The 19,182-nt window shown below is 33.4% G+C and overlaps 1 protein-coding gene across 5 annotated transcripts in view; it reads right to left on the reverse strand.

The window, feature by feature from the left end:
• The window catches only part of CDKL5 (cyclin dependent kinase like 5), a 278,542-nt gene that overhangs the window by 218,066 nt on the left and 41,294 nt on the right, over window positions 1-19,182 (reverse strand). The window contains exons 1-2 of one of the 5 annotated variants that reach the window (XM_051984414.1): window positions 15,265-15,413; window positions 14,642-14,952 (exon numbers count right to left, since the gene is read on the reverse strand). The exons of 2 other annotated variants lie outside the window; for them this stretch is intronic. The gene's annotated coding sequence lies outside the window, so the exon portion shown is untranslated. Of the gene's footprint in view, window positions 1-14,641; window positions 15,057-15,264; window positions 15,414-19,182 lie in introns of those variants that run through there. 2 more of the 5 variants (XM_051984419.1, XM_051984415.1) reach the window with 2 other exon arrangements.

Here is a 19,182-nt window from a genome sequence, read left to right on the forward strand (position 1 = left end):
ATATGAGTGGAAATAGTTTCACAATTTCATCATCCAAAAATTATCTGTTCATATCCTTTGACCATTTATCAATTGGAGAATGGTTTGATTTCTTATAAATTAAAGTCAATTCTCTATATATTTTGGAAATGAGGCCTTTATCAGAACACCTTTGACTGTAAAAATGTTTTCCCAGTTTATTGTTTCCCTTCTAATCTTGTCTGCATTAGTTTTCTTTGTACAAAAACTTTTCAATTTGATATAATCAAAATTTTCTATTTTGTAGTCAATAGTGAACCTCTAGTTCTTCTTTGGTCATAAATTCCTTCCCCTTCTACAGGTCTGAGAAGTCAAGAAGATTCTTTTCATAAAAGAAATAATCCAAGAACAAGGTTATTCTAATTTTTTCTTTTTCCAAAGAGCTTTTTAAAAAGCTCCAAGATCTTCCCTTTCATTGTTGTTTAAAAAAAAAAAAAAAAAAAAAAAAGTAATATCCTCTGACTTAGAATATTCAAGAAGTGGTAGAATTCAGGTGAAGTATTCAATTAATATGGCTTAAAACTCATTTAAGAGGCTATTAATGAATTTTTTCAACTTCAAAATTTCTGACTGATCACATGATTACCAAAAAATAATAATAATAATAATATTAACAGCACCAAAAAAAAGGAGGAGAAAGATAAGGGACCAGGGATCTATTAAGCACATACTATGTGCTAGGCAAAGTGCTAAACTCTTTAAAATTATCTCATTTGATCCTCACAACCACTGCAGTTTACACTGAAGAAACTGAAGCAAACAGAGTTTAACTAATTTGCTTCGGATCACAAAGCCAGTAAGTGTCTGAGGCTGGATATGAACTCTGGCCTTCATCAGTGAGAAATATCCTCCAAAGCCCAAAAGATAGCTCTTCCCTTTCTTTATCATTATTTTTCCAGAACATGACGTTGCTTTTCTTTTCAACTGGAAATAGGGAAGTAAAAAAGGCAGAAATTTACTAATACTTGAATTTAAGAAAGCAAATGAAATATTTTTTGGCCCCTTCTGTAAATCATTCTGACAATGTTTTCCTATAGTTTAAAAAAAAAAAAAAACTAGATTTTTCTTTTGTGCTATTAATGAACTTTTTCAACTTCAAAATTTCTGACTGATCACATGAAATTCTAAGTTTCATAAGTCTTCTGGCTGTTATTAACATTGTCATTAGTTGAGATTTCTAGTGAGCTATTTGAATTCCTTAGTGAAGTTTTCACTGTTTGCCAAATGGCATCTTTTTTTTTCCTTAATAAAAGCAATTTATAATACAAACAAAAATGCTTTGAAAAAAAGCATCTCTTTTTTTCTGACATAGGCTGTAATGAGAATATTAAAAACAGAAATAATAATTGTCTTTCCTAAGGTCACACAGCTGTGTTTGGTCAAATCAGTACCTAATTCATAACTTCCTATATTTAGTGTTTTATTTTCTTCAAAACGATGTATTCTTTACATGAAAAGAAGAAAATCTCATTGTGGCCAAGCCTATATGGGAGCTAATGGAATCATAAGGTAAGCATGGAGGGAAAAGAGAAGAAGGCCCAGAAAAAAAAAGTCTCCTCTTCCCCTAGGAGACTTTGCAGACACTGATGCCTACTAGGCTTATCCTAACTGAAGAATGTGCAAAAGACACTGAGAAGAAGAAACAGGCTGATATCAGGGAACATTAATTTATATAATAGAGATCTAGTTCAGCATGACCTGGTGATTTCCACCAGATCAATTCAGCAACACTGAATATGGTCAGAATAATCTCAGGTTGGGGAGAAAAAAGTTGTAACCAAAGTTGTAATCAAAAAGGGTCAAAAGAGCAAAGAATTCGAGAATACCAAGAAGATAGAAAAGAGAGAAGTGATAACTTAAGCAAAAACAGAGAGGAGGTTTGGGATCAAAAGGCAAAGGATATGAAAATAAAAGATTTTGATCAGATAAAAGGAATTTTATCTGACTACTTCCTGATGTAGTAGTTTAATATCTACTATTATTTCTGTATATGCCTCTTCTTGTAAAGTTAGGCTTTCTTGGATGTAGGATGGAATTTTCATAATGAACAATCAATCTCCTCTAAATTCACCCATCCCTAATTTGTAGGGATACTGGAAATTTTATGAAGTTTTATGCAGCACTACTCTCTTGGGGTCCATAATGATGAGTTCTACAAACACAGAGTTCAACTAGGTAGAAGATCCCTTCTAAAAACCTCCTGTGATTCAAGTTTAAACATTTTATTCAAGATGATTTATATGTCAAAAAATAAAGTCAAAAACTGTGCTTTCATTTAATTCAGATTCAGTAAGCTGGTATTTGGTAAATACAGATGTTGCCATGAGTCATAACTAAATAAAAACATTTTCTTGTTCCAGTACCTTTCATATTTCTCAAAACATGCCAAACAACTAACAAAAAAAAAAAAAAAAAAAAAAGAATAAACACTCCCTCTCTATAAAAACCAAGCAATAAAACACTTATCAACACAAGATTCTTATTGGGCAAAATGATTTAATTACTTCAAATCTTTTCTTTTTTCTCTCTTCTCCTTCTCATTGTGAATAGAATGAAAGACACTCACAATTTTTAAGTATATCATATACTACTAGTTGATCAACTAAAATCTACTAAGCACTCTCTAGGCATATGAGGTATTATTACCAACACAATGGAAAGAGCACCAAGCAAAAAACTCAAGCTAATTCCTTAACTTTTGGAAATACAATTGAGGAAACTGAGGCTCACTAAGGAAACTGAAGATAACTAAGTTATCGATAAGGATATTGGACCAACTGATCTGCTCAGATCCCTGCCAGAATTGGAATTTTATGATTTTTTTTTTTTAGCAGTTCTTTAATTCAAGAGAAAGATATTTCCATTTCAGCTGGACATCACTGTCTGATCATATAGCACAGAAGTGACCATGGATTCCTTTCCTCAAACAATCATTGGTCAATTAATAAGTCAAACCCAATTGTTTTATTTTAAATTTTTATTGTTGCTTTCGATTTTAAAACAAAGTTAGTTCCCCTTAAGTCTTATCCCCCTGACTCACCAACAGAATATTAGTATGCCCCATTGTCTATCCCCTCCAGCAGTGACAATTTCTACTCTTTAATCATCTTTACCATTTTGAAGGAATGGGAACACTGGATGAAGCGCTTGACTTGGGGTCGAGTACCTGGTTCAACTCCTCCCTTAGACTTACTGCCTATATGATTCTAAGCAGGACATTTCATTTTGAGCCTCAGTTTCCTAATCTATAAAATGTAGATATTAAAACCATGATAGGGTTGTTACAAAGTTCAAATGAGTTAACATTTTATAAAGTGCTTCTCAATCTTGAAAGTACTATATGAATTTCAACAATTATTATGATGATGATGACTGAACTCTCGTTTGTTTTAATTTGCAAGTCTTAAGATTCAATGTCTTAGAAACTTTTTGTTTTTTTTTTTTTTCTTTTTAACTACACAACTAGTTCTGTCCAGTTCTACTTAGTCTCAACTGGTTTTAAAAGTTCACCTGTTCCCCTCCTCTGGAATACTTCCAGTTCCAAACTTATGAATTTTCTTCCACTATGGTAACATAACTGCTTATGGTTTCTCACAAAAGCATACTTTGTTGCTTTTAGCATAGGCACTCTCAATAGTATCTACCATTAATTTTGTTGTCTAATGTTATCTTCCTTTATAGAAGTCAACAGATATGCTTTTTTTGTTATCCTTTTTTCCATTCTCAATTGCTTTAGATAAGTTTTCTAGTACTTTTGTAGTCTTTCATAGTTGTCATTTTTTATGCCTTACACATGGATGATAGTCATTGCATAACTGTGAGCAATGTCAGAATACTTCAGGAAGAAGAGGGAGAAGATTAGATTTATTCAGCTAACATCTTGCCCTAGATTCTCCTCAGATGTTCCTATAGACCAGGGACTACAGTGAATTACTAAAGTGAATGGTTATTCCAAGGAGTCAGATAAGGGAAAGAGACTGTTTAATTTAGATGAAATCAATCAATATTACAGAGAGAAGGGAATAACTGAAAGACTGAGAATGAACAGTTTTGGAATGATAAAGTTACCCATGACCTGTATCTCTTTCCCAATGTATCAGTAATATGACAGTTTCGTTTGATCACAGCTAACTCTGTAGATCTAAAATTGTGACTTGTGCTAATCTAGAACCAACACAAAGAATGCACCAGAATTCACAAAGAAAAATAACAAAAGTCAAAAAGCCTGATCCATCTGAGAGATTTCTAACTAAACTGTATCCAGCTGAGTTTACTTCTTATTTCTCACTTCTAGAGAAGTAATCTCTTGATAGTAATCATTTGACATGTAATGATCAACTTTTTTTTCTTACCTTCTCACAAAGGGAATTCCTCTGCCTTTACTGAAAGAAGTCACTGCAACTTTTATCTTTTCTCACATGCTATAAGTATAAGACGTTCTTCTTCAACCAGTATACCAATTCATTACATTCTACTGTATGGGATAATAATTTTCAAAAGTTCTCAAAAGCTGAGATGGTATTATAATTGTTTAAGTCTGAAACTGTATGATTAATTTCGATTGATAGAAGATATAAGAGTCAGCCTCCAGGCCTGGGATACTGGGATCATGTCTACTTCTGATAGACACTGGCTATATGATCTGAGGTGAGTCATTTAACCTCTCCTTACACCAAGCACAATTGTTTGTGTGTGTGTGTGTGTGCGCGCGCGCGCATGTGTGTGTGTGTATAAAAATCTATAATTACAAATAGGCTAGAACTAGATATGTATTAAAAATCTATAATTACAAATAGGCTAGAACTTGCTCCACCAGCACTGTTAAGGGGAATATCTTCATTTTGTTGTTCACTAAGTCTTAAATTATAACAGATCCAATCCTTATGTCTATCCTTCTATTGATAGTTTGGTAAATTTTCCAAGATGAAAAGGTTCAAAAAGTCAGTCTGTATAGCCGATTAAAGCAATAATTACAAGTTGTTACCTTAAAAACTAAGAAATCATTTATCCTCTTTTCTTTTCCCAAGATTCAAGGCTATATAAAATAATGTAGCTGATTCATATCTCAATATTTTAGGGAATCTGTCCCCTTTTGGTTGATGTGGGTAGTCTGTAAAGGAGTACAAATCATAACTCACTTTTCATCCTGTGTGACTTCTGTCCATGTCCTTTCAAAAAAGTTTTCCACAAGGGGTCTAGCCAACCACTTAGAGGCCCTCCTTTAGATTTCTTTAGATAATCTCCTAAATTACATCAAATTTGTATGATATACAAATTGGGTAGGGTAAAAGGTTTTCATTTATAAGTGCAATAAAAAAGCAACTTGCTATCTTCAATAACTTGGTTGCTTAGAGATTTTCTTTATTTTCCTTCATTTCATATACCAAAAAAAGGTTTGGACTTACTTAAGAATATTGAGTTCAGAGAAAACCCATCTGTCTGTTCATATGCTAAATTATTATAGGCAAACTATAATCATAGCAAGTTGCAGCACGTACTATACTGGTAAAGTAATTTTCCATTGCAAGATGTTCATAAGAGCACAGTCACTATGCCATTGATTCTTTAACAACTTCTTTGGGTCTTAACTTGAATGACTTCTGAATTTCTGTGGCACATAAGGTTATCATGTGCAAAAGTACCTGTTTTTTAAGAAACTATCTTTTCACTGCTAATATTTAACTCATAGCAAAGAAATAATCCTACATCCTACCCTGTTTTAAAAATAATGTAATAGGGGCAGCTAGGTAGCGCAGCGGATAGAGCACCAGCGCTGAAGTCAGAAGGACCTGAGTTCAATCAGGCCTCAGACATTTAACACTTCCTGGCTGTGTGACCTTGAGCAAGTGATCAAGTCACTTAACCACAACTGCCTCAGCAAAATAAAAATAATAATAATAATAATTACAACTTACAGCATGGTATACTAGGAAAGAGTACTGGTGTCGGATTTAGAAGATCTGAATTCAAATTCCATTTATGATTCTACCAATCACTTGGCCTCTATAAGCCTCAGTTTCTTTATCTGTAGAGTGAGAGGTTTAAAATGAATATCCTCTGAGTTCTTTCCTATGCCTAAATCTATGTTCCTATTATTAAAGTATAAGCCAATGAATTTCCTTCTCAATCACACATTAATTTACTTTAGTCCCTTTTTTTAAACAAAAAAAAAGAATGAACTTTAGGGGAAATGGTTTAGAGAATAAAAAAGATTTATGAAAAATTCAAATATTCAAACTGTTAAGAAAGTGCTAAAAGTGTCAAAATTTAAACAAAAGTCCATAACTTGCAATAAAAACAAATTAAAATCTTCCTAAAACATTATTCTGACTCTGCCGTTCACCAGTTTGAAAATCTTCTTTGGTTTTCTATGATAGTAAGTCCATGTTACTTATGCCACTATCAGAGGTTCTTCACAATCAACTCCAAATCACCTCTTCCAGAACTGAGTAACTAAATACTCTTGGAGCCGAAATAACTTATCAAAACACTTAGTTAAACCCCTCATTTTGAATAAAAAACAAGTGAGGCGCGTAGAGATAAAGAATGCTGACAAAATACTGCTGGATCCAGAACCAAATAGGAAGGGGAAAAGAGTACAGATTGAATCACATCTGAAAAATTACTCAATGTCTTTAATAACCAACTTTTCAATAGAAAGATTTTTCTAGTGATGATTTATACAACTACAAATTGTACCCAGTGCAGTAGAAAAAGCATTTGATTTGGAATGAAAGAACCAACCATGGGCCTGAATCCTGACTCTGCTACTGCCTATTTGATCTTGGCCAAATTATTTTTGCCTCAGTTTCTTCAAGAAAACAAAAGGACTGGACTAGATGACCTTAGAGATTTCTTCCAGATCTAAATCATGATCCAATGATTCTAAGAATTTAAATGACTGATTATGCAACGGGAAAATGTACAGTGGGCATAAGAAGGGATATTCCCAGCAATGATTTATGAGTAAAAAATTGATTTAAGATTGTAATGGGCTGAGGCTCAAGTTGATGCACTGAGATCCCAAGCACGTGAGGTTAAATAGTAATTGGACCATACTCTATTAATATATATGCTTGGAGAAAGAATGGCCCCTGCCTACTCTTTGTGCAAGTCCTAATGTGTTGTATAGGAAATGATGATTTTGGTGGGTAGAGGCAGAGGGGCGGAGAAGGAAGCAGAAAGAGAGACTGCTGGCTGGCTTTTTGTAGCAGCTGCTCACGTTGCTATCGCGATCCCCCTTCACCTCTGATTCCCCTTCACCTCCGATCCTTCTTCACCTCTACTGAGAATAAAGACTGAAGATTTTCCCTTAACCTGAATTCCTGACTCCGGCTGATTTTAAAATACGCTGTCATCACATAAGATACCTTATCTTGGACAAGAAGGGGGAAAAAATGGAAGGACAATTTCAGAATTAGTGTATACATCACAGAAGAATGTCTGATAGCACAAAGGAAAGCCCTTAGTCTCCTTCTATAGATATCCTATGGAAGAATGAGGAATTGCACAAGACAAGAAGGCATGGATAAAATGGAGAGAATCTCACAAGGACATCAAAGTCCAAAATATTAAATTAATAACAACAATATTCTAAGAGGAAGCATCATATAGAGAATAGAACAGTAAATTTGGGTTGATCAATACCTATGATGTTTGAATACTACTTCAGACCCTCGTTATGATCCTGAGCAGATCATTAAATTCCTCCAAGTCTTCACATTCCCATCTGCAAAATTAGTATTTAATCACCTTTTTTACAGGGTCCCTGTCAAGTTAAATGAGAAAATATATGTAAAACGGTTAAAGCACTATGTCAATTACCACTGATAATATAATTACCTACATTTCAATAGGATTTTCTTGAAGAAAAAAAAAAAAACAGTTCTTGACTTTGTGATAATTAGAAATTTTATATTGTTTGATGTTTGATTGTTTGATTTTAGTTTGAAATCATATTATAATGATGGCACTCCAATAAGGAATCACTTAGGCTAAGTGGTCCCAATGCCCATAGAAATTAGGCAAAACAAAATAGCTTTACTCTTTCACAATTAACTCTATGCCAGATGGATTAAGACTTAGAGCTTTCTGATTAGATGAACTCCTGACCAACAAGTGGATCTGTGTGTATGTATATTCCCTAAGAACAGTGGTATGATTACTATATTATACACATCAATCAAGTAATATTTATTAAGCACCTATTGTGTGCTGGGCACTCTAATAAGAAATGGGGATTTTAAAAAAGAGGCAGAGAACAGTCTCTGACCTCAAAGAGTTCACAACTTCATGGAAGAGAAAATATGCAAACTACATAAAAGGTAAACAGGAAATTAGTAAGACTGAGAAGGCACCAGAATTAAGAGCAATTGATTAAGGGTTCCTGGAGAAGGGGGATCTTTGGGTGGAACTTAAAGGAAACAGTAAACATAGCAGAGGAAGGAAAATGTTCCAAGCATGGAAAATAACTAAAGAGAATGCCCAGGGCTAGATGGTAGAGTATCTAGTTTGTGGCATAGCCAGCAGGCCAGTATTACTGAATCAGAGTACCTGCTAGGGAGGAAGAAAAAAGAAGATTGCAATGGTAGGGAGGGATTAAGTTATGAAGGGCTCTGAATGAGAAATGGAAGCAACAGGAAACAACTTGAGTTTACTAAGGGGTAACAGGTTCAGATAGGTGTTTTAGGAAAATTACTTCAGAGGTTGGAGGATGTACTAAAGTAGTAGAAAGAACTAAGGAAGGCAGACTTACCAGCAGGTTATGTCAATAATCGATGGAAGTGACAATAAGAACTACACTAGATTAGTGTGGCAGTTATCAGAGAGAAAGATGTATATTCAAAATGTTGCAAAAGTGAAATCAGGAGGATTAGAAAACAGCTTAGATATAGAGGAGAGATAATGAGGGATCAAAAATAAAACCTCAAGAACCAATGCTCTTTAAAGTATAAAAGAATAAAATGCTATTTGCTTTATAGACTTCTCAGTGCTCACTTCTTATCATGCATGAAAATCTTGTACAAATTTCTTTGAAAATCACTTTCAAAACCATATTCCCAGGTCCAAGGATAGTAAAATAAAAATCAATTCTGTTTTGATTTATTTCAGAATCACGTTATCTATTCCATCACAGAACAAACCAAAGAAGAGAGAACGCTTCCTGGTAATGTCTTCATTACATAACCATTATTTTGCTTGAAAGCAAACTCATAGTTCACTTTATCACATATGTCAGAATCCAAGGTAATACCAAAAATAAAAAGAAAACCCCTCTCAAATCATATGTAGACTTTTTTCCAAATTACCTATCTCTCTTACTGTATTATTTCAAAATAATCAAGGAAAAGCTCTATTTGAAGAACAGAAATTATTATTTCACTCTAAATCCAGTTAAGAATAACAAACTATCCCAAAGTAATGTTCCTTTTTTCATGTACAAACACATATTCTACCTGTTTTCTTCCCTGTTTCCAATAAAAATTTCATGTACTGGCAGAAATCGAAGAAGCCAAGATTTCTTGGGAAAGAAATCTGGTGCTTCAAAACTTTATGTACTTTCTGAGAGAACTATTAAGAAAAAAGGGATGGGAGAGGCTAGGGAGAAAGAATGAAAAAACATAAAAGCAAATTGTGTGTAACAGAGATTTAATAATTATAATAAGTATTGTTCAAAATCAATGTTTTATATGATTAATATAGAAATATGTTTAACATGATTATGTACATGCAGTCTATATTGGATTGCTTGCTCTCTTGGAGTGGGGAAATGAAGATAAATTTGGAAGTCAAGATTTTAGAAAAATAAATGTTAAAAAAAAAAAAAAACCTACCTTTACATGTAATTGGAAAAAAATTACTGAGAGGTGAAAAATATTTGTCTGATTAAAAAATAAAATAAATGTTTTATACTTGTGAAAGACTTAAGAACACCTATCAAAGCAACGACTAGCCACAACTCCAAAAGACCCATGGTGAAACTCTTCCTGACAAAAAGGTGATAAGATTTATAGAGCAGATTGAAAGATATTTTGAACATGGTCCATAAAAATATTAGCTTTGCTTTACCATACATATTTGTTATAGGGGTTTGTTTGTTTGTTTCCCTTTTCAATGAGAGCAGAGGTTAGGAGAAAAACAAAACAAGATTTTTATAAGCTAAAAAATAAAATAAAATAACTTACTTTAAAATACTTTCAATACTTTGATGCCACATTTGATAACAATTTACTTAAGGAATACTGTTATTTTATTAAATTGAACATTTCTGCTGTGAAAGACAATTTACTGTCTTAATTACTCTCACTACTACATTTGATTACATGTATCTATTACCATTGTGCCAATTATTGCTAATTTATAAGTACTGATATCTTCCCACAAATTTGGGAAAATGTTATGTCTCTCAGTCTACCAAGTTAAAAGCCTAAATCATAAAGAGAGAAGCAAGAGACCAGAGATCTATTAGAATAGCAGGATATGTCTAAAATATTTTATTAGCAGCAGCAACAGCAAATCAACTTGGGATACTGTATTTAGATATCCACAGCAGAATGAAAATGGAATCAAAGGTGCTAAGATACAAAGTCATTTTACAAGATTACAAAAAGAAGTATTTCCAACACAAAAATAAGTCTTTTTTAGAAGGATGAAATATAGATGAAAAAAGAAGAAAACTAAAGATTAAAACTTAAGGATATATGGATGATGTATGACTACAATGGTGTTTTCATTATCCCAGAAAGTATCTTGCATCAAAGAAGGAAGAAAACAACATGAATTAAATTCTTATCATTTACAAGGAATTATCTATATCCCTAGTGATGCAAATATTTTAAAAGGGAAAGATAGCAGAGAGAAGAAAGTAGTGGCCAGGGAAGGAGAGGTCACAGCAGGGAGTTGAGTTGGCAAAGTAACCTGGTGTCCATAGCTATGTGTTTTTGTAGATTACAAAAAAACAGTGTTAATTTAATAAATTTTAGGTTTTACTTACATGGCATATTTATAAAAGGGATTGTCTGAATCCCTGGCTTTCTTTGTAACACACACATACACACAAAAAAAAAGAAAGAAAGGAAAAACTGAAAATTTAATGCCCAGAAAGATTAATTGACTTACCTAAGATCTCACCTGTGATAAGCATAAGAGCCCAGATTTTAACTTGGACTCTTTGGCTCTATGTCAAGTAGCTTCTCTACCAAGGTGATAGGTGAAGTCAGAGAAGATGAGAGACGTATCAAAAGAACCAAGAATGAAAAAAACAAAAGAATCTAATGTAACATCTTCATCTAAAGAGTAGAAAGGAGAGCCAGGAAAAAAAAAAAAATCAAGAGAGAAGAAAATCAGAAAGATAATATCATGGGAGCCAAAGGAAAGAGAATTTCAAGAAGACTGTAGAGAAGTTAAGGAAAATGAAACTTGAAAAAGGTCAATGGAGTAAGGACTAAACCACTTGACACTATATATATATATATATTTCATACATATAAATTATATATATGTATATAAATATATAAATTATGTAAGTATAGTTTTTTAAATTCAATAATTTACTTCAACAGTGATTTAAATAATTTAAATCATGATTTGCACTTTAAAGAAAACATACTATAGACAAAAGAAGATCATGTGCTTTATTCTCTTAAATATTCTTTTGAGTTACTATTGAGGATTACTTTGAAGATTAAGCATATGCTGAAAAAAACTGCCCACTAGCTTCAAAGTCCTACTTACACAATTTGCCCATGAAACTAAGGTTCTTTACCAGGGCTATCGTGATTCTTCCATCACTTGGAGGAATAAACATTAGAGATAATATTTAGTAAACTAGAAATTCTACTGTTATTATTACATCAAAAGTGGATTTAAATTGGATATTTGTGGTCATAGGTGGTTCAACCCTCCTATAGAATGAGAAATCGCCATAGGTTAATTCCATTACAGAATGATTAAGTAGTAGGGAAATAAAGAAAATTCTTCCTATACATAAAGCACTGGAAATTTATTTATTTATTTATCTATTCATTTTAAACTAATGCTTTTACATTTACAAAACATAAGCATGGGTAATTTTTCAACACTGACCCTTGCAAAGTTTTCTATTCCAAATTATCCCCTCCTTCCCCTCACCACCTCCCCTAGATGGCAGATAGTCCAATACATGTTAAATATGTTAAAATATATGTTAAATCCAATATATGTAAACATTTATACATTATCTTGCTGCACAAGAAAAATCAGATCGAAGAAAAAACTGGGAAAGAAAACAATATGAAAGCAAACAAGAACATAAAAAGAGTGAGAATGCTATATTGTGGTCCACATTCAGCTCCCACTGTCCTCTCTCTGGGGGGAGATGGCTCTCTTCAACACTGAACAAATGGAATTGGTTTGAATCATCTCATCAGAATTGATCATCATATAGTCTTACTGTTACAGTATATAATGATATCCTGGTTCTGCTCCTTTCATTTAGCATCAGCTCATGTAAGTCTCTACAGACTTCTCTGAAACCATTCTGCTGGTCGTTTCTTACAGAACAATAATATTCCATAACATTCATACACCATAACTTAGCCATTCTCCAACTGATGGGCATCCATTGTTTCCAGTTTCTAGCCACTACCAAAAGGGCTGCCACAAACATGTCTGCACATGTGGGTCCTTTTCCCTCCTTTAAGATCTCTTTGGGATATAGGCCCAATAGAAATACTACTGGGTCAAAGAGTATGCACAGTTTGATGGCTTTTTGAGCATAGGTCCAAATTGCTCTCCAGAATGGTTGGATCCATTCACAATTCCACCAACAATGTTTCAGTGTCCCAATTTTCCCACATCCTCCCCCAACATTCAGCATTATCTTTTCCTGTCATTTTAGCCAATCTGAGAGGTGTGTAGAGAATGGCAATTTTTAAAACACCCAGTATTCTCTAATAAATCTGAGTTATAAGTTTGAATTAGAAGCAAATAAATTAAAAGTTAATCAATTGATAAAATAAAATCACTAAACTGCTATTCAAACATATCTCTGTCTTCTACTTACATGACTGATTTCTGAAGTCATGTTTGCTAAGCATTTTACAAATATTATCTCAGGAATAGCAAAGTGGCATAATGGATAAAGCACTAGACCCACAATTAGGAGAGCACTAGACCCACAATTAGGAAGACCTGAGTTCAAATCCAGTCTCAAACACTTACTAGCTATGCGGCCCTGAGGAAATCATTTAACCTTGACTGCCTCCAAAAAAACTAGATTATCTCATTTGATCCTCACAACAACCCTGGGAAATAGGTGCTGTTGTTATTCTCATTTTACAAATGACAAAACTGGGGCAAACAAATAAAGATGAAGTCACCTGCCCAAGATCAAATAGCTAGTAAGTATCTAAGATCAGATTTGAACTGGTCTTCCTAACTTTGTCTGGCTTTCTATCCACTGACCAATTAACTGCCTAATTTGTACTTGCATAACTAATTTTTGAGTCAACTGTTATATTTCTCATTTGTTACATTTGGCTCAGTATCATATACACTGTCATGATTTTTTTCCAATCCTACCTATTCATTCAATGTATTCATTCAATGGTTATTTGCTAGATTTACTAAGCATAGCACCTTTGCTTTTATCCAAATCACTGATTAAAGTATTAAATATTAAAGAGCTCAGACCCCTAGAATTGGGGAGCAATTTATTGGAGATCAGATTCTCAACAATGACCAATTAATGCCTATCCTTTAGGTCCACAGTCTTAAGATTAACTCTGAATCAATAAAATGGTTTTATGATCTAGCTAACACTTTTCTATCTTATTTTACAAGAATAATATGAATAATTACTCTACCAGTCAAGTAACTCAATGATATGAACTAGTCAACTACTTCTGGAAAATATTTTTTTTAATTCTGTGAGAAAAGTCATTGTACTCTTCATATCTTTTGACTTTGAGAGATGCCACATCTGGACACCTACCTAAAAAACACTAAAGACAAAAACAAATGATCTATATAAATCAAAGTATTTACATCAGCAGGTTTTGTGGAAGCAAAAAGTAGATAGAGAATGAATGACCATCAACTGAGGAATAACTGAACAATGGTATATGAATATTGAACTGTAAGAATAACAAGGATAGCAAATTCAGAGTAACAAGGAAAGATCTGCATGAGCTAATACAGACTGATGTAATATAAGTAGGAAAACAATGTTTTTTACAATTACTATGAAAATGTAAATGGAAAGAACAATAAACAAATATCAATGTTGAAATAACAACCAATAGTGTAGATAAATGGTCAATGTTTTTAAAATATAATAAATGATAAAAATGCCTAAATGCCCATAGCTGAAGAGATTCAAAAGATTATGGAGATAGTTTAATGTGATTGTTGGTTAGTTTTGGGTCAAATGTTTCTCAATTTAAGAGACTAGTGTCTTGCTAGAAGAGGGAATCTGAGTAGAATATCAGATGACTTGAGATGTGAAAAGAAAAAGCACCAATAAACTTAAGAAATAAGGTTAACAGGGCACAACTTATTCCACTGCCTCCTCTTTTAGATCTTCACTAACCATCCACTTAGTAATAACCTCAAGAATTTTGCCAGGAATAGAAGTCAAACTCACCATCCTAGTGCTTCTAGAATCCATTCTCTTCCCTTTGTTGAGGGCTGTGAAAACATATTCCCTTTTCCATTTCTGTGGCACTTTTTCCATTCTCCATTATCTTTCAGAGATCACTGACAGTGGTGGAATGGTGGAACAATCACATCTGCCAATTCTTTCAGTACTCTGGTATGTCGTAGTTCCTTTAGGCCTGGTGACTTGAACTCAACAAGACCTGCTAGATGTTCTCTTACTATCACCCTACTTATCTTGTGCATCAAGTCCTTACTGGTCATTTTTGTTCTGTCCTTTCCATTCCAAAGATCTTTCTCCTTGGCAGAGAAAATAGAAGCAAAGTAAAAGTTGAATTCTTCTGACTTTATGCCATTGAACAGTATCATTTTCCCACATACCCTCAGTTCTATTTTTTTCTTCATTATTCATTTTCCCCAAAATAACTTTTTAAAAAAAGAAAGAAACTTCTTTGATATCCTTAGGGTTTTTATTAGCCTCAATTGATTCTGAGCTTTATTATTCCTGACACTATTCTTCAGGACCATTACGAATTCTCTGTTCATAACGTACACAAACTGCTTCATAAATAAAAAGCTATATAAATCTGATCTATTATTATCCTCAGTTACCTTGCCCTTGCTTCCATCTTCTCAATGTCTTCTTTAGATCTAAGTTGGTTGCTGAGTTCCTTGAACATCCATACAGATTCTTTAGAGTTTAGAGTTTAGACAATGTCACCGAAACTTCCTCTTCAGAACTGTTTTTCTTTGTTTCTTCAAGATTCTTGAGAACTTCCCATCCCTCCTGGGTCAACCTCCACTATAGAATTTTAAGCCACAGGATCATATCAATCATTTCTTTGAAACCTTTGAATTATGCTCTCCAAAAGTCTCCCCACAAAAAAACCTAGTGTGCATATAAAACAAGTAGATTTAATCTCTCATTTTATAAGAAACTCTAAGAAAAAATATCATCTCCTCTCTACATCCTAAAATTCTCATTATTTATATTTTGGCACATAATTAAGGCAAATCAGATATATATAGCAACTACCTTATTTCCTCATTTTTTGAAGGATAAAATATCATAAAGCCAAAGAAATAAATTTTTAACTTTTCTGCTTTTTGGTAGAAAGAAAACTCCCAAGATGTCTGAATAACCAAAATCCTCTATCATGATTAATATCATTATAGGCTCATAATCTATTTCCCAAATTCCTAATCTAGTTCCTCTTTCTGTCCTGGTAAGCTATAGTATATTCCAATGACAGCATATCTATGTAGTTTTTATATACTTTACACACAGAGAGACATTTATATATTTTGTGACTTTTTTTCATTGAACTTTTTCTTTTTTGCTTGAAAAAAAAAGAAATTACTCAGGGAAAAAAAAATCCTCATTTGACAAGAATTGTTAGGACAACTAAAAAGTACTGCCCAAAGTAGGTTTAGGCCAACATTTTACACAGACAAATACAGACACAGACACAGACATAGACACACAGACACACAGACACACACACACACACACACACACACACCCCAAAATGACCGTGAAACCTGAATATCCATAAGCAAATCAGAAGAGAACCAAATCAGATACCACCCACAACTATGATAAAGGGGAGAATTCTTAATCAAACAAGGAAAAGAGGAGAAAATATAACAAAAAAATTAACTACATGTGTAATCATTATGGGAAGAGGGAAATAGTCGTTGACTCCACTGGGAGAGAGGGGAAGAAAGAGGAGGGAAGGGAGGAGGGAGAGAAGGAGAGGGAAGGGAAGGAAAAGGAAGAGGAGCGAAGGGAAGAGGAGGAGAAGGCGAGTGAGGAGAGAGAAAGAAGATGGAAAATTATGTATAATCTACTTGGACAAAATTAATTGGATATTTCAGAATTTAACAGTACAAAGAGATCAATGAAAAGATACTTTTTCCTTAATATTATCCAAAATTATTTTAGGATAAGATATCAAGTGGAAGAAATATGGTAATTTAGAAGCTTGGTGTTATCCAAAGGAGGTGAATAATATAAAAGAAAAAGGAAGCCATTTTTTACCTTTCTTAGAGCAACAACTCTTTTTTCCTTTTGAGAGCTTAAGATAGAATAATAATGAGTTTGGCTTAGAGAAACTAAATACTGTTCGGAATGCCAACCCAATCAGAAATAAAGCTTTTTTTTATAAAGCATTTATAAAGAAAAGATGATACTAAGGAGAATATATTCACAAAGGTAGAAAAGTATGTTACTAAACACTGCTAGCAAGCAGGTACAATTGTTTTGTGACTAACAAAAATCTGCAGAGAAGGGACAGACAGGAACTTCACCTGAACTCTCCCAAATTCCCCTCCATACAACTTCCAAGTAATGCTTCAAATCAAATTCTAGAAGAATTAATAAAAGGTCCAGGTGAAACAATTTTCCAGCTCAAGACTATAAATGAGGTAATTAGAAAAGGTCTGCCCTGAAAGTTAGCATTGAGACAACGCCAGCAACAAATATTGGAGGCACCTGCATGAGTGGCACCAGCAACTTGTCTCTCTCAGCCCACAGATGGTAAGGGGATTGGATAAATCTTCAGAAAGAGGTTATAGGGGATCCTGTGCAGGCACAGGGCTAAAGATCCTGTTAAATACCCAGATACAGTTCTGAGTCACAGTCCCAATGCAAAGGGAAGCACTAATTCTTTCGATCAAAAGTTTGCAAAACAGAAAAAATAGTTAGGAAAACAATTTGGCAGAAACAGAAATTGGATAGATCAACATTTTATACCACATACCAAACAAGATCCAAAAAATGGATCTGATTTAGACAAAAAGCAAATTAGGAGAGAACAGAAAATTTACCTGTCAGATCTATAAACAAAGGAAGGATTTATGACCAAACATGAGAAAGAAAGCATTATGGGATGTAAAATGGATAATTATGGTAATCATAAATAAATTTAATTTAATTTAATTTAAAAAGTTTTGTTTTTGTAAGAACAAAACTAATTCTGTTAAGATTAGAAGGAAAGCAAGAAACTGTGGAAGAAATTTCATAGTAAGTTTTTCTAATAAAGTTCTCATTTTTCAAATATATAGAAAACTGAGTCAAATAGATAATTTTACAAGTCATTCCCCAATTGATAACCGGTAAAGGATATGAACAAGTAATTTTCGAGAAGAAAAACAATCTTGGGGCAGCTAGATGGCACAGTGGAAAGAATACCAGATCTGGAATCTGGAGGACCTGTGTGGAATGGGGAGATAAGGTGAAGAACTTACAGGAATGTATGGATTCTTTTTCTGTATTTTATTTATTATTATTTCTATGTCTTTGTGACCTACATAAGTACAGTGTGTGCAAGTCAATATTTATTTAAAACTTTAGATAAATTTACTTAACCAGAAATGATGACATTTATCCTTGTTCAATGTTATCAATATTTAGACTATTAGTTTAAATGATGTCAGCTCAGTAATCTGAAGTTTGAAGGTCTGACTCTCTCTGAAGGTTCCCCTCTCAGAACCAGGGGAACAAAGCATTCCGTTCTAATCTATCTCTGGCACCAATGTTTAACATTCAATTAGAGGAGAGGGTACCTATTTCTCAATGCTCCCCAACTTATGATATAATCCTTTATAACAGAACCTATAAAAGCTGTATATCTTTACTAACTCTCTAGCTCCCCTACCGCAAGCTTTCTCTTTCTTATCTCATGATGGGACAGCTCATCTTCCCGAGGTTTCAATAAACAACTTTTCTGTTTTCTATTTAGTGATCTCTGCATAGTCATTTTGGGTAAGGGTCTTCTACATCCCTCACAGACCTGAGTTAAAAATCTAACCTTATTAACTGTACGATCCTAGACAAGTCTTCTCCCCCCTCCCCCCAAAAAATGCTCCAATTATTGATTAGAAAAATGTAAATTAAAACAACTCTGAGATAACAAATATGAGATAGCAGATTAGCTAACATAACAGAAAAAGAGAAATTATAAATATTAGTGGGGATGCAGCAAAATTGAGATACTAATGTACTGTGGCAGGATAGTGAACTAATCTAAACCATTCTGTAGAATAGTATGGGTATAGAACTATACCCAAATGCTTTAAAACCCAGCAATGATATTACAAGATCTATATCCCAAAAATATTGGGAAAGAACAAAAGAGAAAAAGAGCTATATGGACGAAAATATTTATAGCATCTCTTTTTATGGTAGCAAAGAACTGGAAATTGTGAGGATGCGATTAATTGGAGAATGACTGAACAAGTTGTTGCTTATGATTGTGACAGAATACTTTATGCTTTAAGAAATAAGGAGTAGAATGCTTTCAAAACAAACAAACAAACAAAACCCTTAGCCTTATAGGTACTGCAAAGTAAAATAAGCACAGCCAGAAGAATGTAAATACTAACAACATTATAAGATGATCAAATGTGAATGACTTAGCTCTTCTCAGCAAAACAATGATGCAAAACAATTCTGAAGGATTTAGAATGAAAAAAATTATCCACCTCCAGAGAAAGAATTGATGGAATTTGAATGTAGATCATAGTCTA

The sequence above is a fragment of the Antechinus flavipes genome, chromosome 3, assembly GCF_016432865.1.
Source record: "Antechinus flavipes isolate AdamAnt ecotype Samford, QLD, Australia chromosome 3, AdamAnt_v2, whole genome shotgun sequence".
Taxonomy (NCBI): domain Eukaryota; kingdom Metazoa; phylum Chordata; class Mammalia; order Dasyuromorphia; family Dasyuridae; genus Antechinus; species Antechinus flavipes.